A 25,450-nucleotide genomic window follows, 5' to 3' on the forward strand; every position below is an offset into this window, starting at 1 on the left:
CTTCCAGTTCATGTCAGCAGCTACAATTTTGCATACTGGCCTTTTGCACAGTTAAATAACAGTGCTAAAAAAAACACTACATGTTTCGGCATGACAAGTCTGACCATTCCCTTGGTAGAACTACTTAAACCTAAATAAGCTAAGGACATCACACACATCCACTCCCGAGGCAGGATTCAAACCTGCGACCGTATCGGTCTCGTGGTTCCAGACTGAAGCGCGTAGAACCGCTCGGCCGCACCGGCTGGCTTTCCTGTAAGGAAAAACAAACACATATGCTACAAAAACATATGGTAGGGCCTTTGTGCCACCTGGTAAACATTCGTCTTGTGAGAAGTTAAGTTTCTTTTTGTTAATTAACTCAGTTAAGCTCGCGTTTTAGAAAACATTACCATCTCATATTCTGCCTTGGGAGCCGATATCTGCGTACAAAAAGTTGTAGCTGGCATCGACGACAACAAGCAGCACAATGCTGAAAGAACCTTTATAATTATAATATTCACTTCCACTACCAACAGGGCACTGTAGCACGATATGTTTCCCGTCAATTGCTCCGACACTGTGGGGGACTGAAGAATCTTTGAGAACAAACACGCTGTTTCACGCGAGTCGTTTTTGGCGCAAGTATCTGAAAGAAAGAAATTTGATTTCAGGTTTTCGTACATTCGCCAGAGGGCATAAATGAAGATGAAGAGGTTGCGGCTGAAATTTCCAGTCCTCTACCACCAAAAATTAGAAGGATGGGCGAGAAAAAAGATATGCAGCAACCCTACAAGATTGCGTCGCAGTTATTAACTAAAGTGCTGCAAAAACAAGAAGAGAACAAGAACGATGAATGCAGTATATATGGGCAGTATGTGGCATCAGTTTTACGGAAATTGCCAGAGTCAGAAAGAGCAAAAATAATGAATTTGCTTAATGAAGTGTTAATGAAACAGCATGTAGCGTATTTGGAAAGTCAGCATTCGACAGTGGGTATGAATGTGGCAGGGCCATCATCATCATCATCATCAAGTAATACGAGTTATGAAGACAGTGACAACACAACTGAATAAGTTGTGTTTGATGAGATATGTAATGTAATTGAGAAATAATAACATTTCGAAAATATGCTTATTTAACGTTGTTTTTAATTTACTTTACGTAATCCTTCAGTGCTTTCACCAGAGCTCCACATACTTCAGGTACTATCTTAGATATTACTTGCTTCGAAATGTAAAATAAATACGCAAGGCTCTGAAATGAATCTCCTGTTGCCAGAAAACGAAGAGTAACTGAAAGCCTTTGGTTGAGTGAACCCACTTTCCTGAAATTTGTGTCTTTTTTTTAAAAAAAACAAATGGTGATATTATATTTACCAGATACTCAAAATCGGTAGATGGCATCCGGTTGAAGTTACGGAAGCCAGAGCCGTCTTCCATACTCAGCTCACGTAGCAAGTTATTTCCGCCAGTTCTTCTATAGAACGTTTTTCTCCACCAACGACGAGGACGCCTTTCATTTTGTTTATGTAAACCTTCTAGTGTTAATAATGCAGCACCATATCATTATTGTTTCTTCGACACCTAACATAACGCAGCAGAAGACGATACGAACACAATAACACTAGGAGTACTGCAGACGGCATAAACAGACAACGAGAAATGTTTGCCGTCAGTGTGGACGGAAACAGAGACCAGAAACAAAGTCCGAAACATTTGCGAAACATCGCAGTAAACAATGTTTCCAACAGAAAAATGTTTCCAGTGGCAGTGTGTACGCGGCTTAACATAACAGTCGCAATACTCCGCCTTGTTTTTGTTACCCACAGCGACAGCAGCGTCCCAAGCGGCCAGCTAGCGACACTTCTGATACTATATTGGATGAGTGCGAATACTAACGGCTATACAAAGGCCAGCCATGACATGCCGAACTTCCCGAGTGCAGCCTGTGTGGGCCCAGTCTGCACTATGGTTTGCTCGGTCCTTCTCGAAAGTACCCGGGACACCGCGAAATTTATCTAGCGTTGCGGTGCGGCGTTTTTCGGTCGGCACAAGTCTCTGAGTTCAGCAGAATCGTACTGTCAGCACTGATTAATCTTCGCTATTTGTTCGCGGTATGGAGGACGTTCACAGATGAACTGGCTACTTTCACAAAAGGGGGAGTCTAGCGATCTATTGTAGCAATCCTTTAAAATGAATGGGAGTGACAGAAGCGAGGAATGATAATTCTCAGTTCGCATAAGCGACAGGTACTCCATTTATGCTATGAAACGACATTACTATACTGTGCTGAAAGAATTTAAAGATTAGTTGACAATGAAGGAGCAAAAAATTACAACGATCGACAGACGCGATTCATTGTTCTGTACATCAAAAAGCGGTTTGTTCTAAATTCACAGGCCTGGAGCACGTGAAGAAATTGGTGGAACGAATAGTAAAACTTCTGAAGTTGCACACAGTACTCCATAGTCAGTTTCAAACCGATTCCATTGGAACTGAATGAGGAGGTTGGAGACATATATTACTGCGAAGTTTGTTGATTAACTCAAGGTGATATGTCTGTGTAAGCAGAAGAAACTAACGATCAATGTCCGAAAACAATTTATGGAATGTTCAATTAACCAAAACAAATTCTCCAAGTATAACACCAGCACAAAACAGTGATCCGTCTTCGAATCACAACTACCTACAATGAAGATATAGAAAACAACTGAAATACATTCCTACTAGTCTCCACCAGAGACTTCTCCGACATACCAAGCCTAATCTAGATATCAGCGAGAACATCCGAGCGGGGCTGCAGGAGTGGCAGCTATTCACGTCTGATGGCAGTCGATGAACTGCCGATGTGTTTTTTTTTTCTTTATTGTATTTCAATTCCCCATCAGGGCGGGCTGGCAGAAGCATATGCGCTGCTCTTCAGCCGAAAGACAAAGAACAAACAATAGAAGACATTTGAAAAAACAAAGGAGAGAATATGGTGAACATAGACATAAAAAAGGGGGAACATCATGGAAGGCAATAGACAAAAAAAATGGGGTGACCGTAAAATGGAGATAAAAAACTGTGAAAACTGTTTAAAAGTAGCACACACAAAAAGCCACACACTGCGACAATTAAAAGAACGCAAGGCATAGTATGACTGGAGCATAAAACGTATCGACGGATGGCGTAGCACATAACAAACACTGACGGCGAACCTCAAGGCAGTACACAATTAAAATCACACCTTTTGACGCACAGGAGAAACAGCACTAAACACAACACTGATGTGGCACACTGACGATGATCAAAACAGAGGATCTGCCAGGTGCAAGGAGATGAGGGACACTGGAAGAAGGGAGGGAGGGGAAGAGATGGGGGAGATGAGCGGTGGGCATGCTGAAGAGGGCCAGGTAGGGAAGGATGTGGGAAGGAAAGAGGCAAGTATGAGGTGCAGGGTACCAGGGGAGGGGGGGAGGAGGAAAATCCGCTCTGGGAGTAGGACGGAAGAGGAAAAAAGGGGGCCCTGGGGAGGGGGGGGGGGGGAACAGGGCCAGGTTATAGTGGGAAGGAAGGCTAGATGTCACGGCGAAGTTCGTCATCCTGAAGGGGGAGGCGTTGGAAATTGCCCTGATGAAGGAGATGGAGGGTGTGGAGGTGGAGAGAGGGAGGGACACAGTGATAGAGGCGCGGCAACGGGCGGGGAGTGGAGAGGACGCAGGAAACCAGAGGGTGGTGGGGATCAAGTCTGCGGACAATGTAAAGGATGCGGAGATGTTGGAGGAACAGGAGGAGGTGGGGGAAGGGGATCAGTTCATACAGGAGCCGTGTGGGGGAAGTAAGGCTGATACGGAAGGCAAGGCGGAGCGCTTGGCGTTCAAGGATTTGGAGGGCCTTGTAAAAGCAGGTGGGGGCAGAGATCCAGGCAACGCTGGCATAACAGAGGATAGGACGGATGAGGGATTTGTAGGTGAGGAGGATGGTAGAAGGATGCAATCCCCATGTCCGGCCAGACAGGATTTTCAGAAGGCAGAGGCGGGAATGGGCTTTCTGCTGGACGGTCTGGAGATGAGGGGTCCAGGTGAGGTGTCGGTCAAGGGGGAGGCCAAGGTATTTCAGGGTGGGAGTGAGCTGGATGGGACGACCATAAAGGGTGAGGTAGAAATCATGGAGGCGAAAGGAGCGAGTGGTGCGACCTATGATGATTGCCTGGGTTTTGGAGGGGGCTGATGTGCTGCCGAGCGCCGGCCTTTATAGCGCTTCGGCGGATGAGTACCTCGGAACTATTTTCCATCACGTGGTTTGATGTGTGAAAATAGTTCCGGGATCTGCAGCGACCTCTTCCTTATGTTTATGTGGGCTGGTAGCGGCCCCTGGTGGCCGCTGTTGTCTTTGCTGTGGTGTTGTTGTTGAGATTGTTGCTGTGGCCGTTCATCAATATTGCCTGTCGGTTGTGTAGTGCTTCGGTGTGCCTGCGAGGTGGGCAACCCGCGGCTGCAGGATGTCAGTTTGGTTGCTGATACTCTAGGCTCCATGATGTCTGGTGAAGAAGGCCACAGCACAAGGGGCGTGCCTGGAATTTATGAAGGTTGTTTGTTTGGGTGATTTGTGGGAGGGGACCAAACAGCGAGGCGAAGGATGGGGAAGGAAGTCGGCTGTGTCCTTTCAAAGGAACCATATTTGTCAAGGAAAAAGGAGTGCAAGAACGAAAAATAGAACATACGGAATGAACTGCAGAGTTCGCATTTTAAGTGGACGTATTTCATGGTAACACCATTCCGATTTGATGAGAATGCATTCAAAAAGAAAATCACGTTGTAGAAGAGACACATTCTGACAAAGACAGTCCAATTCCCAGCTCACTGGCACTAAACAAAACGCGATCTTTGTAGAATTCATTGTGGCCTTGAAAGAATTACAAGGATTATTTTGTAAAGATTTTGAGAACGCTGTCTGTCTTACATCCATTTTTGTGCTGTTTTGGAGGCCGTTCGTTGTTCCAGTTAAAAAGCGCCCCTGTGCACTCGCAGTTGTAGCTGATTAACCTGTAAGGTAATTCCAGTTTTAATAACAAATCTTTTTCCATTCAAAGTGTACATGGTGTCTACATTGCTATTTTCAGGTAGAGTTTCCACATCTCAGTGTTTCGACCGACTTTTTTTCGATTGTGAAACTAAATGAGTCACGGTTACGTGACAACTTGAGAGCAGAACTCAGAGAAATTGTCTGTATTTGTTCAAACGTCGACAGTTATACGTGATAATTGTATTATGTCTTCAGTGCGTCAGAAAAAATTAAATACTACTGAAAATTTAATTTGTTGTGGCCTATGTTGTTGAGAAATATGAAATATAAAACCAAGTAGTAATAAGTGGAGCTGCACTGTTCTTTAAATACGGTTCAGTCGCAATTTTCCCGTCTTCCACCTCCTCGAGCTCAGGCAGCGTGGCTTGGCGGTGGGGGAAATGTTGAAGCGAGGCTGAGAGCTTTGGTACTCGTGGCCGGGCCTCTGTTTTATACTGATTTGTAGCATAGTTTTTATAATAGGGGGTTTATATAGTACCATAAAAATCGACAATAACTAAGAAATATGACACCACATTTGTCATTTTTTGTCATTCTTTAGTTTTAAGATCCTGGGGACTACGAAGCGGTACATTATAGGACATTTTATTTGCAACTCTGTTGCAACATACAGATATTTACTAAATAATATCGTTTTCCTTTAATAACAAAAAAATTCTAGTAAACACCAGAAGACCTGTCCTTTTGTGGAAAGACGACATTACCTTCGCAACAAACTCGAGTTTTTTTCTCGCCACTTCCAGCCAAATCAGTGAATGTGGAAAGTAGGAAACCTGTATGGAGTGCAATACGTACATAATTTAACATATCAAATAAGTCAGGACACCTGTAGCTTAAGGGAAAACCACACAGATGAGATAATAAAACGTCAAAACCAATAAAACGTTTTCTAGCGCAGAAGAAATTAATTCCACAATTGTCTCTACATGTGAGCCGCAAACGGTAAGAATCTTCGACACATTTCCTTTTGAAGCAAAAGTAATTACGTTAAAAAAATAATAAAAAAAAGCGTGTGTCTGGAAGTCAAGTGAAGTGTAAGAAAAGGCGAATCGTTAGAGTCTACTCAAAATTTTTTAGTGTCAAGGAAAGTTCGCATAATAATAAGAACAGATAACAGAAATATATGCTTCTGATGCACGAAATATGTGTTTATATTGTCTTGCATTCAGTGGCACATACATATTCCAAAATATTTTTCATGAATAACATGTAGCTTATGTCATTGAATCAGTGTGATACGGCTGATTTTACACGAATTTCATGATAATTCATGTCTCTGGGTAATTTACTTGTGCAAAAATATAACAACTATTTCATTTATTAAGTACGAAATAATTTAAAAACAAACATTACGCTCACGACGCACGTTACTGCTTTCTCAGCGCTAGGAGTGGTAGTGTCTCTTCAAGCTGTGGAACGGTAACAACAATAATGGAGGCAGACGGAAGGGATGAAACCTGGACAGCAAGCGACACCGCGATGCAGAGCGCCTCTCTTGCAGAGTCGGCCACTTGAGTTTGATAAACATCTCCGTAACGCTATCACGCTAACCAAATAAACCTGTGACGAAACGCGCCGCTCTTCTTTGGATTTTCTCTATCTCCTCTGTCAACCCGACCTGGTACAGATCCCACATTGATGAGCAATACTCAAGTATAGGTCGAACGAGTGTTTTGTAAGCCACCTCCTTTGTTGATGGACTACATTTTCTAAGGACTCTCCCAATGAGTCTCAACCTGGAACCCGCCTTACCAACAATTAATTTTATATGATCATTCCACTTCAAATCGTTCCGTACGCATACTCCCAGATATTTTACAGAAGTAACTGCTACCAGTGTTTGTTCCGCTATCATATAGTCATACAATAAAGGATCCTTCTTTCTATGTATTCGCAATGCATTACATTTGTCTATATTAAGGGTCAGTTGCCACTCCCTGCAATTGCCTATCCGCTGCAGATCTTCCTGCATTTCGCTACAATTTTCTAATGCTGCAACTTCTCTGTATACTACAGCATCATCCGCGAAAAACCGCATGGAACTTCCGACACTATCTACTAGGTTATTTATATATAATGTGAAAAGCAATGGTCCCATAACACTCCCCTGTGGCACGCCAGAGGTTACTTTAACGTCTGTAGACGTCGCTCCATTGAGAACAACATGCTGTGTTCTGTTTGCTAAAAACTCTTCAATCCAGCCACACAGCTGGTCTGATATTCCGTAGGCTCTTACTTTGTTTATCAGGTGACCGTGCGGAACTGTATCGAACGCCTTCCGGAAGTCAAGGAAAATGGCATCTACCTGGGAGCCTGTATCTAACATTTTCTGAGTCTCATGAACAAATAAAGCGAGTTGGGTCTCATACGATCGCTGTTTCCGGAATTCATGTTGACTTCTACAAAGTAGATTCTGGGTTTCCAGAAATGGCATGATATGCGCGCAAAAAACATGTTCTAAAATTCTACAACAGATCGACGTCAGAGATATAGGCCTATTGCGCATCTGCTTGACGGCCCTTAAGCAAGGTAATGATCAAGTCAGCGCCAGTGTTAAACAGAAGTGTCAAATTTGCCCAAGGAAGCAAAGCGGGATATGTGGAGACGCTTTCTAAGTATAAATTGCAATTGGAACAGCGAGTAGATACCAAAGCACAGCAAGTCGTTGATAAAGTGGGTACTGCTCTGGACAAAGTGAGTAATGCATGTGTTGCATGGCACAAAGAGGTGGCAGGTAAAATCTCTATATGATTGGAAGTTCATACTACTGCTTATCACAAACTTACCACATTAGTGGAAGTGAAACAGAAAAATTTCGAGACGAAAATAAATAATGAAGTAACATAAGTGCTTATTTAAAGTGTGAACAAGATGCTAATTTCAAGTTGCAGACGAGTGAGATGACTCAGGCATTGGCCACTAGATGAACATCTTGTGATTCGTTTGAGAAAGAGCAGGAGGTCCATAATCACCAGGTGGATTCTCGACTGGGGAAAAATGAACAAGAAATTTGAAAGCTGTACAGAGCGCAGTGACCGAGCGAGGTGGCGCACTGGTTAGACACTGGACTCGCATTCGCGAGGACGACGGTTCAATCCCGCGTCCGGCCATCCCGATCTAGGTTTTCCGTGATTTCCCTAAATCGCTCCAGGCAAATGCCGGGATGGTTCCTTTCAAAGGGCACGGCCGACTTCCTTCCCCGTCCTTCCCTAATCCGATGAGACCGATGACCTCGCCGTCTGGTCTCCTTCCCCAAACAAACCAACCAACCAACCAACAGAGCGCACACCAGGATTCGTCGAGCACTTCAGCAGAAGCACCGTTTATCCAGTGTAGCGATTTTCTAGAACTTGATATTGTAATGCCAGTCTATTGGACGGACCAAGAACAAGTCTCCATTTTAGTGGGGCACTTAAGGGGGACACTTAAGGAGTGTCAACTATGTGCAAAGATTTAGCAGATTTTAAGGGAAGGTGTTTAGAAGAGTGTTACTCTGTAGAGAATCAGCACGAACTGTTAGTAGACTTTTAAGGAGGCAGTAAGTATCAGGCGGAGCGTGGCACCGTGAAGCAGTTTTGTAAATGACTGTGGTGGCGCATAATTCATGTAGATGCAGATATGGTGATCGAGTTATTCGCCGCAGGGATGAAACGGATGTTGCCGTTCCATATTTGAAGCCAGTTGGTCGCAGCGCCGCGGGACAACTACGAACGGTATGTGAAGTTTTATGAGAGAGTTGAGCGCTTGCTTGTGCGTGGAAGTAATCACATGCAGAGGTCGCAGAGGAGCGGTGAAGCAAGGCCTGTAAGGCTCGTAAGGAGAGTAACACGGACAATGCGAGGAATAGGCGTACGAACGGAGTGCAATGGGAAGAAACAGCAGAGCCTTCAAACTAAGCGGTGGTTCAGTACTGGATCGAGCAGAGGCAAAGAATGTGAAGGTCACATATGACAGCAGGTGTACACGCAAAGTGGGTGGGGAAAGAAAGTGAAAAGAGGAAGAGGAGAGACCGAGGCACTTGGCCTTGACCTAGATTCACTGACTGGAATGGACGTGACAGAAGGTAGTGAGGTGGCACACGCGAGGCTGCGCGCGCAGCAGGAGAGAGCGGTAGGAGGCCGGTAGTGGGGAGGCCGGCGCCCAGGGAACAGAGAGCGCGACCAAGACGACAGAAGCTTCGCACAAAACGCAGGCTGCGAGAAGCGCTACGGCACAGCGCGCTACTTTGCAGAGCCAACACCGAGACGTGTGGGCAGTAATGGTCGTAATCTATCATTTAGTCAAAGAGTGTGAGAAGCATAACGCCCAATAGTAAATGTGGAGTCTGGCATGACGGATAGTAGTTGTAATATCGCAACAAGGGAATTGGAACGAGCAGAAGTAACGAAAAGCGCCAGCGGAGGAGAGAGAAAGCGACGTTGTTTATGTGTTTGTGTTTGATCAAGGTACCCAATACGTGCACCCCTTCAGATTAAACGGCGGTGAAGTCAAACTCCTCTACATCTACATCCATACTCCGCAAGCCACCTAACAGTGTGTGGCGGAGGGTATTTTGAGTAACTCTATCGGTTCTCCTATCTATTTCTATTTCGTATTGTTCGTGGAAAGAAAGTTGTCGGTATGCTTCTGTGTGGGCTCTAATCTCTCTGATTTTATCCTCATGGTCTCTTCACGAGATATACGTAGGAGGGAGCAATATACCGCATGATTCCCCGGTGAAGGTATGTTCTCGAAACTTTAACAAAAGCCCTTACCGAGCTACTGAGTGTCTCACTTGCAGAGTCTTCCACTGGAGTTTATCTATCATTTCCGTAACGCTTTCGCGATTACTAAATGATCCTGTAACGAAGCGCGCTGCTCTCCGTTGGATCTTCTCTATCTCTTCTATCAACCTTATGTGGTACGGATCCCACACCGGTGAGCAGTATTCAAGCAGTGGGCGAACAAGTGTATTGTAACCTACTTCCTTTGTTTTCGGATCGCATTTCCTTAGAATTCTTCCAATAAATCTCAGTCTGGCATCTACTTTACCGACGATTAATTTTATATGGTCATTCCATTTTAAATCACTCCTAAGTGCTGAGAGGACAGAAGCCGGGTGCATGTGTGAAATGTCGCTTCACGTCAGATTGCTCGAAGGCTTTCGATGTTTGCCTGTAACTAAAATTAAATCCGTGAACGTCAGAGATGTTCCATAATTTGATCGCCAAGCAATAATAGCGCACTGTTTGGCAGAGGATGGTTCAAAAGGTTCAAATGGCTCTGAGCACTATGGGACTCAATATCTTAGGTCATAAGTCCCTAGAACTTAGAACTACATAAACCTAACTAACCTAAGGACATCACACACACCCATGCCCGAGGCAGGATTCGAACCTGCGACCGTAGCGGTCCCATGGTTCCGAACTGCAGCGCCAGAACCGCATGGCAACCGCGGCCGGCGGCAGAGGATGAATCCCTACCCATTGCAGTACACATTGCGCTTATTTCGATGTGTAGTTATGAGGTAAAATAAGTCAGATGTGGTTGACAGCGCTTCAGAAATTTCAGCAATATCTGAAGAATTCTTCGTTAGTTTGCAGAGAACGCAAATTTCGCTATGTGATCGGTGTCCATAGTAAAAATATTTGGAGCATCCGGGATGGTGTCAAAGCCTATTCAAAAGGAAAAAGTTGTGCCAGTGGGGGAGGTAACAGTAGAGAATTCCTTCCTTCTAATACCTAAATTGAGCGTAAAAATTTTAGTGGGCGTGGATTTTCTGAATGCATGTTGGTGTGACGTAGACGCTGAAGCCTGTGAGCTAAAATTCCAGGTAGACGAGAGAAAACTAGTGGTTCCATTTTGTAAGCAGAAGGAGATATTTAATAATCAGGAGGTGGCACGATATGTGGAAGAATATGACAGTGAAGTGGGTGTGGAACTGGTGAAGATCCACAACCTTAGTCGGAAGCACAGAAGACTATTGAAGACAATATGCAAGAACGAGTTTTTAGTCTAAAGAATCTAGTATATTTTAAGAGGTCTGCGCATACAGAGACTAATAACCAAGCGTAGGGAGTCTCTGATTGTTGAAGAGGCTTCACAGTTTTGCAGTAATGGGCACCTCAGCAGTCTGAAGCAACTCTTCCTTTCTCTGCTTCAGTCTCTTCCAGGTACTTTGGTTTATTGGATGTTCTTCCAAAGGTTAATGAGAAGGTCAAGAGGAGAAATGTAGAGATGCAGGTGATCAAAAAGCCGAAGTTAAAGGGAGCACAGCGCGAGTGAGGAGAGCATTAACTATTCAACGAGAAGGTAGAAGAACAAAATATTTAGAAGCAGAGTCTCAGATGTTTAGAGCGACTGTAATCTTTCGAGTAAACGTCGTCAAGGTGAGATAACAAACGCAAAGAGCTGCCGAACTGTGATATGAAACAGAAGCAGAAATCAGTGACAAGACATTTAACTGTGATGGTGAATAAAAGAAAACACTTGGCGAATAAACAAATTCTTAAGGTTAAGTTTCTCTGTATTAGTGAACAAGGCACAAATGTTTTATGGTTTAAGTGCTGAGCTTGTGCTTGTGATGGGAAAACGTGGAGAGTTCGGATAATAAGGCAAGTGTGTCATGGACTGAGCTGCCACAAGCGCCAGTCATATAAATATAGAAAATTAATTAAACTGAGTACAATTAAGGAAAACAGAAGATTCGAAGGGAGTAAAAGTGTGATTAACAAGTATGTAAGGATAGAGGATGCCAACAGTGTGATGTACCACACAAAATGAGTTAGAGGAAAAAGAAACAATAAGAGAAGCTAAATGACAGCCTGACCTCAAATAGGTAAGTGTTTAAGTTTTCGGTTGGGTTGCGAGAATAAGCCAATAACAAAAGGTGGAAACGGCAGTTGTATGATACTGTCTGTAAAATATGTAATACTGAAATTATGTGTGCCCAGCAGTTCAGAATAAAAAAGAAGATAATCTGAAGATAAGACATTACTCCGAGGAAAGTCTGTGATTTTAGCGAAATAATTTGTGGTCCTAGAAAAATAATTTAACCAGCAGTAATAAGTGCAGTCGTCACTAAGGAAGTTCAGATGTATGCAGAAGGGGAAAGAAAGGAGAGACGATCGGACGAGAGCTACTGAAGTATTACAGAAGGATTATATTGGTGTTGTGTATGAAAAAAATATTATTTTGTAAAGAAGCAATGGATGCACGTGTGAAACATGGCAATGCCCACCTGACTTTTAATCTTTTACGTCGGTATGTAAGAGTAATCGATTATGGTAGAAGCAAGTGTAAGTGAGCGGCCATTTGTAGCTGCAGTTTATGGCGGGTCATGGCCCATCGAACATAGGCCGGTGTGAGGTGGAGGTTACACCATTAAGTTAAGTAACGGTTTAGACTTTGTACATATATACTGTTTGGGTTTCCCCCTTTTTTTCGTTTATAAATGTATAGCTATCGTGTTCTTTTAATCATTGACAAAGGTCTTCTTAGGCGCTTGTGGGTTTTATTGTTCTGAAGAAGGTGTAGTTATCTACGCCGAAACCTAGGTTAACAGTAGGTGTTTTTTTGCAATCGAGGCTGGTTTCTAGTTTTTTAATATAAGAACAAATGTGTTTAGATTCTGAGTTCGCCTCCAATACAGCTAACAGTGTCTGGCAACGTCGGCTCTGAGAACGACAGAAAGAATGCAATGCGAGCCAAACGTTTAATGCTGTAGGCTGAGTAACGCACTTCCAGTTAAGAGCGATACTCTGACCAATCCTCTTCCTTGCAGTTAAACAGGTGGAACTTTGGTGTGGCGCTGTTCATTGCAACAATAAGCTCATCGTCTATTGCACACTAAGTAGCCGTCGCTCAATGTGCTGCACCTGATACTGACCAACTCCGTTTAATGACAGGGGGCTCAGACATGTTTAAACACTTTGGACTAGATACAAGAAAACTGAAAGATTATTACCTCTTTGATTAGCAGTACATAAAACATATCCACACAGGCAGGTGAAAGTGGAATTCGATTCAGAAACTTCTCGTCGACATTTTTATACGTCACTGCAAGCCTAAACAAGAATTCTACTGTTTTAACTTGTGGAGGAGGTCGAATATCTTTTACAACATACAAATATTATGAGGTCAGTTTGAGGAAAACATTTTCATAACTAATATACACTTTATAAAGCATCCCTGTTAATATATGGGATGATAATACATAATACAGGCTCAGAACACAATTATGACTGTTCTTAACACAGAATAATAGTACTGCAGTTACAGCAACTGTTTATAGTTCTTGTACAGAATAACTGTTACACACAGAAATGTTCTCAACCTAACATCACAGCCAAATATACACTACTGGCCACTGAAATTGCTACACCACGAAGATGACGTGCTACAGACGCAACATTTAACCGACAGGAAGAAGATGCTTTGATATGCAAATGATTAGCTTCTCAGAGCATTCACACAAGGTTGGCACCGGTGGCGACACCTACAACGTGCTGACATGAGGAAAGTTTCCAACCGATTTCTCATACACAAACAGCAGTTGACCGGCGTTGCCTGGTGAAACGTTGTTGTGATGCCTCGTGTAAGGAGGAGAAATGCTTACCATCACGTTTCCGACTTTGATAAAGTTCGGATTGTAGCCTATCGCGATAGCGGTTTATCGCATCGCGACATTGCTGCTCGCGTTGCTCGAGATCCAATGACTGTTAGCAGAATATGGAATCGGTGGGTTCAGGAGGGTAATACGGAACGAGGTGCTGGATCCCAACGGCCTCGTATCAGTAGCAGTCGAGATGACTGGCATCTTAACCGCATGGCTGTAACGGATCGTGCAGCCACGTCACGATCCCTGAGTCAACAGATGCGGACGTTTCCAAGACAACAACCATCTGCACGAACAGTTCGACGACGTTTGCAGCAGCATGGACTATCAGCTCGGAGACCATGGCTGCGGTTACCCTTGATGCTGCATCACAGAGCGCCTGCGATGGTGTACGCAACGACGAACTTGGGTACACGAATGGCAAAACGTCATATTTTCGGATATACAGTATCACGATGGTCGCATCCGTGTTTGGTGACATCAGGTTGAACGCAAATTGGAAGCGTGTATTCGTCATCGCCCTACTGGCGTATCACCAGGAGTGATGGCATGGGGTGCCATCGGTTACACGTCTCGGTCACCTCTTGTTCGCATTGACGGCACTTTGAACAGTGGACGTTACATTTCAGATGTGTTACGACCCATGACTCTATCCTTCATTCGATCGCTGCGAAACCCTACATTTGAGCAGGATAATGCATGACCGCATGTAGCAGGTCCTGTACGGGCCTTTCTGGATACAGAAAATGTTCGACTACTGCCCTGGCCAGCACATTCTCCAGATCTCTCACCCATTGAAAACATCTGGTCAATGGTGGCCGAGCAACTGGCTCGTCACAATAAGCCAGTTACTACTCTTGATGAACTGTGGTATGGTGTTGAAGCTACATGGTCAGCTGTACCTGTACACGCCATCCAGGCTCTGTTTGACGCAATGCCCAGGAGTATCAAGGCCGTTATTACGGCCAGAGGTGGTTGTTCTGGGTACTGATTTCTCATGATCTATGCACCCAAGTTGCGTCTGACAGCGACTGTCTTTAGCTGCGACTGTCTTTAGCTTGTGGTTCTGTCCTGATGTACGAACTTCAGCATGGGACATTACTGGACGACACGATAATTGTGGTGTCACCGCCAGACACCACACTTGCTAGGTGGTAGTTTTAAATCGGCCGCGGTCCATTAGTACATGTCGGACCCGCCTGTCGCCACTGTGTGATCGCAGACCGAGCGCCACCAAAAGGCAGGTCTCGAGATACGGAATAGCACTCGCCCCAGTTGTACGGACGACTTTGCTAGCGACTACACTGACGAAGCCTCGCTCCTTTGCCGAGCAGATAGTTAGAATAGCCTTCAGCTAAGTCCATGGCTACGACCTAGCAAGGCGCCATTAGCCTTACATAGCAATTGATACTTATCGTATAAAGCATGTCTCATCAAGAACGATGTATACAACAAGGATGGATTAAAGTTAAGTATTCCAAAAGCTACGTACTTTTCTTTGTAGCATTCATTACGTAACCTGTTTCAGACCTCACGCCATCCTTCGTGTGTTTATAGCGTGCATTGCGGTCCCCTCAAATCACACTGTGTCGGCACTTCTGTCGACACATCATATGGCGACGAGTCAATAAAGGGTCTTGTTCTTTCTACTTGCTTACATTTACTTGTGCCATGGCTTCTCCAGATGTACTGTCCGAATTTTATCGCTTGCAGAATCAACAGACGCAGGCGTTATTGGATGCCCTTGGACAGCTCGTCCAGGGTCAACGTGCACTGCAAAACGATGCGGCGGCCGCCGCTTCACCGCTCCCGCAGCCACAACATGCTGTTGCACCCCCGTTCCGGCCATTTGACCCGGCTAAGGAAACATGGACGGAGTGGTCACGCCAATTTGGATTTCATCTCGCCGCCTACAGGATTCAAGGTAACGAGCGGCAGCCTCACTTATTGTCTTGTGTCGGCGTGCACACGTACCGTGTGATAGTGAAATTATTTCCCCGACGTGACGTAGCAACTCTGTCCTATGAAGAAATTTTGTCGGCGTTAGATGCCTATTTCAAAGAAACAGTCAATGTAGTTGCAAAGAGGTATACTTTCTTTCGTACGAAACGTACGGCCGGTCAGACTAATAGGGAGGGGGTTGCAACTTTGCAAGGCCTTACAAGGGATTGTGCTTTTGAGTGTGAATGTGGACTCCCTTATTCAGATACTATGGTACGTGATGCAATAGCACAGAACGTTTCTGATGTTCGTATACGGGAACAGATTTTGAAACTAATTAATCCCTCCCTTCAACAAGTGATAGACATATTGGATAGGCAAGACACACTTGACTTTGCTCAGGACTCATTTGCAACTTCGCCAACTGTGTGTCACATTAACCGGCCCGCCGGGCGAGCTGCACGGAACTTATAAACAGCCCTCGCGCTCGTCCGCGCAGCTGCCGCCTAGCTCTCCACGTGTGCCGCGCAAGCATGCAAATGCAGTGCAATCATGCCCGCGGCGTGCAACTAGACATTCGCGTGACAATTGCCCGTCACGCGAAGCTATTTGTTTTTCCTGTAATAAAAAAGGACATGTTCAAAGTGTTTGCCAGAAAAAGCTCAGATCAGACACTCTTAATCATTCCAGGCCCTTTTCTTCACGCCAGAATCGAACCAAGGACACTCAGGCTCGTGGACCTTCGCTCGTGGACATTCATGTAGTTAATTCCCCTCCGTCCAGTGCCACTTTCTCTAACAGTGACTGTGTTCGTCCCACAAAAAGTGTGCGTCGACGTCGCCGGAAATCACGTCGATTAGCAAGTGATTCTGTACCAGTGTCTGTTCACGTTGCACGAGACAGTCGCTCTTATCATCAGCAGGACAGTAAACTTTTTGTAGACTTGGACATTAATGGTAACGTGATCCCGTTCCAGCTCGATACCGGAGCTGCAGTTTCTCTGATCACTAAAGACACGTACAACCAACTGGGCACTCCTCCGTTGCGTGCCGCAAATGTTCAGCTAACTACATATTCAGGTCACACGATCCCTGTGTTAGGACAGTGCAGCCTTCTTGCAACATACAAGGGACAAACAAACCTTGTGTCATTTTACGTTCTTCGTTCTTCTACTGCAGTGGACTTGTTTGGTTTAGATTTATTTCAGTTGTTTAAGTTGTCGATAGTCAATCAGGTCCTATCAGTGAACCAGACTGTGCCTTCCGCCAGTGTTTCTCGTCTATGTGAAGAATTTGCAGACATTTTTGCACCGGGCCTTGGTTGCGCTACAAACTATGAAGCACATTTGGAACTGAAAGTAAACGCGCAACCGAAATTTTTCAGAGCGCGCAATGTTCCCCACGCATTGCGTGATGAGGTAGCAAGAACATTACACGATTTGGGATCACAAGGTGTGATTGAATGTGCGCAATGCCTCTTCTCTTTCAGCTCCGCTTCATCGCTTACGCTGTACAGGTGTTCCGTTCGTCTGGACGACGAAATGCGAACGCGCCTTTCGTCAGTGGAAATCGGCGTTGCTTTCAAATACTTGCCTTACGCCATTCGATCCCCAGTAATCCCTTTTGTTGATGGTAGATGCATCGGATTTCGGGATCGGTGCTGTGCTTGCGCACAAATATGGTTCGCATGATCGCCCTATTGCCTTTGCGTCCAAATTGCTCTCATCTGCGCAAAGAAATTATTCACAGATAGAGAAAGAAGCTTTGGCTCTCGTATTTGGTGTTACTAAGTTTCATGATTTCTTGTATGGTCGTCACTTTACCATCATAACAGAACACAAACCTTTGACATCGCTTTTTCATCCGAACAAGCCTGTACCTCCGCGTACAGCACAGAAATTGATTCGCTGGTCTATTTTCCTCTCGCAGTACCGCTACGATATCTTGTATCGGTCCACTGCTAAGCACGGCAACGCTGATGCGTTGTCCCGTTTGCCTGTTGCTGAGGATAAAGCATTCGATTCTTCCGAACTTGCTTGCATGTTCATTGATGCGGAAACCGATGACGTGGTCGAATCGTTTCCGATTGATTTTCGTCGTGTAGCTACAGCCACAGCTGCTGACCCTGTCCTTGCTACGGTTTTGCGTTTTGTTGTTACGCAATGGCCCTTGTCAAAGTCACGGATAGAGGATCCGTTGGTTCGCAGATTTTTTGCTCACAAGGAGAGACTTTTTGTTCGATGTGGTGTTTTGTTGTAGCGTTCTGATAATGATCAGTCCAGGGTCGTGGTCCCACGTTCGTTACAGTCATCTGTCTTAAAGCTTCTCCACCAAGGACATTGGGGTATAGTGCGAACGAAAGAACTTGCTCGTCAGCACTGTACTTGGTTTGGAATCGATACTCCGATTACGAATATGTGCTCTTCTTGCATGGCGTGTGCCGAACAACAATCCGCACCGCCGCGGAAATTCTTTGCATGGCCGCAAGCCACTTCCCCTTGGCAACGCTTGCACATCGATTTTGCTGGTCCATTCTGGAATGCTAGATGGTTGGTTGTGGTAGATGCCTTCAGTAATTTTCCTTTTGTTGTCCGGATGTCTTCCACGACGTCATCTGCCACCATCCAAGCGTTGTCTGCTATCTTTTGCATTGAAGGTCTTCCACTGACTATTGTTTCCAACAATGGCCCACAATTCATGTCTGCAGAATTTCAGTCATTCTGCAAAGCCAATGGTATTCAACATCTGACATCCGCGCCGTTTTCGCCTCAGTCAAACGGTGCCGCTGAACGACTGGTCCGCACTTTCAAGTCACAAATGTTGAAGTTAAAAGAGTCGCATTCTCGAGAGGACGCATTGTTGCTCTTTTTGTCTTCGTATCGCTCTCAGCCCCGAGATGGTCGCTCGCCGGCTGAGTTGCTCCACGGTCGTCCTCATCGAACCTTGATGTCTTTGCTGCATCCGCCGCATCAGGTTCCTGTGCAGCGGCAGACTCATGCTTTTGCTCCAGGCGACGTTGTATTCTATCGCAACTTTCGCGGTTCACGGCGTTGGCTCGCAGGGCGCATTCTTAGCTGCCTCGGCCGCGCGATGTATTTGGTTTTGGGGGCCTCTGGTGAGGTGCGTCGGCATCTCAATCAGCTGCGCCTCTGTCGTCGCACGGGTTCTGCCGCTCCCCGTCTGCTTTCAGCGACGGTGCCGTCCGGTCAGCGCCCTGGGGACCCATCTACTGGCTCGCCTCATCCCCAGGTGTTACCGACGCTGCCTTCCATTTTGCCCCATGGCGACGCGTCGCCGCCGCCGCCGCCGTCGCCGCCGCCGACGCCGCCGCCGCCGCCGCCGCTTGGTCTTCCTCCGGCGCCGCCCGCAGTGGACGCTTCGCTGCAACCGCCAAGCGCCTCCCTGGGTCACGCGCCGCCGATCGCTTCCCGTGACCAGCTGTCCTCCGCCATGGAACTCTTGCCCGCTCCGGACAACATGGCGTCTTCGCGCGTCGGGTACCCCGACGCAATGGAGGTCGACCCTTCGGCCCCTCCTGTCTCTCTACGGGCGCATACACCGCATGTTGACGTGCACTCTGGACTAGGTTTTCAGGCGTTTCCTAGCTCCCCTCGGACCGAATGGCCGGGTGCGGGTGGCACAGCCTCGCCTGTTGTTAGGCTCCCCACCTCGTCGCATACGTCAACATGGGGTCCTCCCCACGGCGGGCGGAAGCCTTATAACACGACCGTTCACCGATTTGCGGGGGAGGAATGTGGTGTCACCGCCAGACACCACACTTGCTAGGTGGTAGTTTTAAATCAGCCGCAGTCCATTAGTAAATGTCGGACCCGCCTGTCGCCACTGTGTGATCGCAGACCGAGCGCCACCACAAGGCAGGTCTCGAGATACGGAATAGCACTCGCCCCAGTTGTACGGACGACTTTGCTAGCGACTACACTGACGAAGCCTCGCTCCTTTGCCGAGCAGATAGTTAGAATAGTCTTCAGCTAAGTCCATGGCTACGACCTAGCAAGGCGCCATTAGCCTTACATAGCAATTGATACTTATCGTATAAAGCATGTCTCATCAAGAACGATGTATACAACAAGGATGGATTAAAGTTAAGTATTCCAAAAGCTACGTACTTTTCTTTATAGCATTCATTACGTATCCTGTTTCAGACCTCACGCCATCCTTCGTGTGTTTATAGCGTGCATTGTGGTCCCCTCAAATCACACTGTGTCGGCACTTCTGTCGACACATCAATAATCACATCAGCAAACCTCTTCGTGATGCACAACGCGTCTACCGCTGGGATACGTTGGACATCTCCATAAGGCTCTCGAGCCGACTGAACGATCCCATGACAAACAGTGTCGCTCTTCGTAGGACGTTGTCTATCTTTTCTATCGATCCTACATGTTAATGATCCCAGATTGATGAGAAATACCAATCGGCCGAATAAATATTTTGTAAGACACTTCGTTCGTGGGTGACTTACTTGTACATTTCGGTAAGATTCTTGCAGCCTCACGTCTGCTTTCATTACTATTTTTTATCTGGTCATTCCACTTTTAACCGCTCCTGACGGTTACTCCTAGGGACCCTCTTCAGCAGTTTCTTTTACCGGTGATTTGACGCTACTGGTGTAATCGTATAGTAGTTGGTTTATTTGCCTGTTTATACACAAAACGTTGCCTTTATTCAGTTGAGGATCAACTGACAGTCCCTGTACCAGTCATCGATCCTCTGCAGCTCTCCCTGTAGCTCTTTACAGCCGTCTAATATTGATACCTTCTTAAACACAATCATATCACTGTGAACACGCTCACGGAGCTACAGACATTATCCATTTCTCATTTAGATACATAGTAAGCCATAAGGCTTGTCTCACGACTGTGCTGACATACGTGAACAAATGTCTTTCAACCCTCCCTCTGAGCAACAGTTCACAAATCAGAAAGGATTCAATTCCAGAAGTATGTTTAATGTGTAAGTAGGCTGTTTATGTTTTCTTATTGGCAACGTTACGTAGCGCTCTTTATGAAAATCACTGGCTGTGCTGTGGGCAGTCTGTGTCTAGTTTGCATTGTTGTCTGCCATTGTAGTGTTGGGCAGCGGCAGCTGGATGTGAACAGCGCGTAGCGTTGCGCAGTTGGAGATGAGCCGCCAGCAGTGGTGGATGTGGGGAGAGAAATGGCGGAGTTTCGAAATTTGTAAGACTGGATGTCATGAACTGCTATGTATATTATGATTTTTCAACACTATTAAGGTAAATACATTGTTTGTTCTCTATTAAAATCTTTCATTTGCTAACTATGCCTATCAGTAGTTAGTGGCTTCCGTAGTTTGAATCTTTTATTTAGCTAGCAGTAGTGGCGCTCGCTGTATTGCAGTAGTTCGAGTAACGAAGATTCTTGTGAGGTAAGTGTTTTGTGAAAGGTATAGGTTAATGTTAGTCAGGGCCATTCTTTTGTAGCGATTTCTGAAAGTCAGACTGCGTTGCGCAAAAAATATTGTGTGTCAGTTTAAACACAGTCGTGTATAATTTTTCTAAGGGGACGTTTCATATGTCGACCCTTAGCCGAGGATACTTCACTGGAATCTTCTGATTTTTTCTTGTAGTTTGTGTAATTAGTGTAACTATTGTTTATTGCCAGCGCGTAATTGTAGAGAGAATCTCCTTTCTAGTTGTAGTCTTTCATTGTTGTACAGTAAAACAGTTGTGGCATGCATGTAGATTTGCACCAAGTATATAAAAAAAATGGCTCTGAGCACTATGGGACTCAACTGCTGTGGTCATCAGTCCCCTATAACTTAGAACTAATTAAACCTAACTAACCTAAGGACATCACACAAACCCATGCCCGAGGCAGGATTCGAACCTGCCACCATAGCAGCAGCGCGGCTTCGGACTGGAGCGCCTAGAACCGCACGGCCAACGCGGCCGGCGCCCAAGAATATCGCATTTGCGCTTGCAATTAACTAGAAATTATTTTCATTGCTATTTTAATGTGTTTTCTTATTTTGCTCTTCAAATTGTGCTTTTCTGTGTTGTCGTGTGAAATATTGTGACAATAATGGCGTGTGAAAAACGTAATACTAGGCTCCAAAGTAAACTGAGAAATGACAGTGAAGACGAAAGCAGTGTGTTAGCGCCGCCAAGTAATGAATTAACTAATGTTCAAAGTAGTAATTTGGTAATTGTGCATAGGGAAATGGAGTGGGCTGCAAACAATGACGTAGACAGTGAAACAAATAGTGAACAGGGAAGCATTATCGATCGATCGGTCGGCAACAGCTCGCCTCAGGAATCCGAAATGACAGGACACAATCTTGCAAATACTGTAGATTCAGGTTTTGGGTCCTCACCGTTTTCTCAAATAAGTCAAGACACATTTTCTGCTTGTCAAAATGTGAATATTGCCGGTGCAACTTCACTGCCGAATGCCGAAAAGCACTGAGGAACATGTTTCAGACACCAGTGCATTGTTATTACAGTTAATGCAACAAATGGGACAAAGGCTACGAAAGTTAGACACAACGCTTGAACAAAATCAGAAACAAATGGGACAAAATCTTCAAAAGTTAGACACAATGGAACAACACCAGAGACAAACACAGCAACAGTTAGACGCAATGGAACAAAATCTTCACACCACGCTTGAACAAACACGTGAAGATTTAACTACTGAGTTACATAAAATCGAATCGAAATGTCAAAAAGTCTGTAATGACGTAAAAACACAAATTTGTGAGCATTTCCAACCTATTTTTTCGCGTCATGAAAATGCTTTACAGAATCACGAAGCAGCCATAAAAGAACTGCAAATTATTTTTCATGAAAATCATGAGACCTTGCAAGCTAAAATTGACTCAGTTGCATCTACCGACTCGGTTACGCAACTTGCAAAAACTCAGGAAAACTTAAAGGACACAGTACATACTCTGAAAATTGGTTCAGAAAGACACATGGAGGAAATTAGTTCATTATTAGAGAAAGTAGTTGAACTTTCGGATCAGCTAAATAATTTATCTACGAAGGTAGATGATAATCTGAATGACACAAAACCGGTAGTCTATAATGACACAGAAGAGTGCGAACAAATTAGGAAATTCAAACAAAATCAGAATCAAATTAATACGAAACACCAAAGAGAAATCCGGGAAGTACAAGACCAGCTGACACAGGTAATACAAGAATTACGTATTTCAGAGGACACTCGCGCTCCAATACGGGAAGAGGGACATAGAAATACGGAACAGCCACAAAATAATAACACAGCTCATTTCGGAAATTATGAAAGAAATTGGCAAGGTGCAACGAATTTTGAAATGGAAGCGCCGAAACGACGTAACAATGACCGATATGCGACTCGCCGACATGATAATTTTGACTATAAGCTGTTCTTTACTACACGCAAATTTAAAACATTTAAGAATTCTGACAACGACATTCATCCACAAGCGTGGCTCCATCAATTCTCTCATTGTTTTCCTCCCAACTGGTCATTAGAGCACAGCTTAGAATTTATGTGTGGCTATTTAGAGAATGAACCAGCTGTAAGAATGCGATCGGTCATTCACGATTGTCACAGTGAAGGAGAATTTTACCATGCCTTTCTCTCAGCATATTGGTCTCAAGCTACACAAGATCGAGTAAAACATAGCATCATAATGATGAAACATTTCGAACAAGCTGAATTTTCCAGTCTTGTGAAATATTTTGAAGACATGTCGCACAAGAATCAGTACCTGTCAAACCCATACAGCCCCTCAGAACTCATCCGCATTTTCTTAATCAAATTACCTGAACATTTACGGCATATTATTTTGGCAGGACGTTGCAAAGACGACATTGAAACTTTTCAGGGACTCTTACAAGAATTAGAAATTGACACTGACAATCGCGGAACGCGAAAACAGGAACACAACAATTACAGGTCACATCCGTCGCAATTCCGCGATGAAAGAAATAATAACTGGACACGACAAGGCTATTCTCACAACACAAATCGTGACCAAAACAGACACCACCCGTATGACAAACGTTGACAGAGTAGTAATAATTACAGAGAAAGATTACATTTCCGCGGTAATGACTATCACAGAGACAATCAGAGAAATAGACAATATGAGAACCAAAATAATTATTATCAAGGGAGACAGAATAACTTTAGACGCAACGGTCCACCACGCAGTTACGATTCTGGGAGAAATTCTCCACCACATGACCCACAAACAAGAAACTATGTAAACTGCCGACAAAATGACAGACCTGAATTCCATCAGAACTGGCGAGCTTCAAACAGGGCAGGGCCTTTTCGACAAGGTGAATTTGCAGAAGTTAGGTCTCCTAATCCTAATAACGACGCGCGCCAACAAAGAGACAATGACTCGCACCGCTCGCAGCCGCGTGCGCCGGGTGGCTCAGAGAAAAATAACATAGACGCTAACCTTGAGAAAAATTCCAGTATTATTTACCGACGTATACCACAGAATAGTTGCGTTGAAGCTGGAGCTCTGCATAGTCGTAAGAGTAAAGGTTTACACCACATTTCAGATGTAAAACCGTTTATTGAAAGATAATTTGCTTTTTAACTTTGTCTTTGCCATATAACTTTTCACTTCACATTACTAGTATGCTTTGTCAGACTTAAAATCTGTTAACATGCAACAATGTTTGAAGTTAAATATCCAGTCAAGAACCAAGAGAACTTATTTAAACAGAAATTACGAATGCATTGTTATAGTGAACAGACGACACAGTGTTATTGTGTGTGTACATTCTTGCTTGTTAGTTGCACGATTATGTAACGACTCTAAGGCTTACATACTTAGAGCATATACTGGTACTGCTAATGAGATTTTAATGCAACATTTTGGTTTACTTGGAGATACATTCTGGATTTAAAGTACTTTCTGTGAGATACCAGATGACACAGTGGTTAGTTTATGTGACAACTACACGATTTTATCACGACGCTACTAATGAGTGACAATTTACAATGTTGCTTTTGCGGTGTATCTGTTTTATATCTGCACAGTTTTTCTGAACTATTCTGGAAAGTAAAACATGTTTTAGTAATAACTTTTGTGGTATAGCTACAATGAGACTGCCTTTTCTGTAGCACAACAATACGTTACAGCACAGTAGTTTCTTCATCACGGCAATAAGCGTAATAACTAAGATATCTATACGCGAAGCATTTCACTTTTGTTTATCATGAGGTAAGTACATCGGCTTCTGCAGAACTTAGCTTTCGGAGGACAATAACTACGACACTTCCACAGAGATTATCGTACAACAAGACACATTTCATTCCATTGCTGTAATCTGTAACACCTGAGGGTATAATTACCTTAATCCTCAGGGGGCTACACGCTTACTTTGTGCACCATGTGTTTGGCAAGCACAAGGAGCCTTAGCTAATATGGTATATGCTTACACAACTTTACACATCGGTACCATATTTCTCTAACACACAAATTACACAGCTATCTGATCATCTAACTGAGAGGTAAACATTTCTTTTACTACATCAGTGACACATGTTTACGCAATTACACAGTTGGGTAACTTCACACTTACGAAATTGTATTTTGTCTGTACTTTGTGAACTGTTCATATTTTTTCGGAACCATTGTAATACTATGAGAGCTTTGAATGAGGTATTTGGTAAGGGAGCATGATTTTAAAGTACGTTTGAGGTAGATGACACTAATGAAATGAGCAGAGAATTTTTTTTAGGTTTTGACATTATTGCAGAAAGCTACGACGTTTTTGAGATTTGACTGAGGTGTTAGGTTGTTATTTTCATGACGACGATGTGTATTATGCTGTTGAGGTATGTTTGTGATCAATAAGCTGATGATATATGAGG

Source organism: Schistocerca serialis, chromosome 3 (assembly GCF_023864345.2).
Source record: "Schistocerca serialis cubense isolate TAMUIC-IGC-003099 chromosome 3, iqSchSeri2.2, whole genome shotgun sequence".
In the NCBI taxonomy this organism is placed as follows: domain Eukaryota; kingdom Metazoa; phylum Arthropoda; class Insecta; order Orthoptera; family Acrididae; genus Schistocerca; species Schistocerca serialis.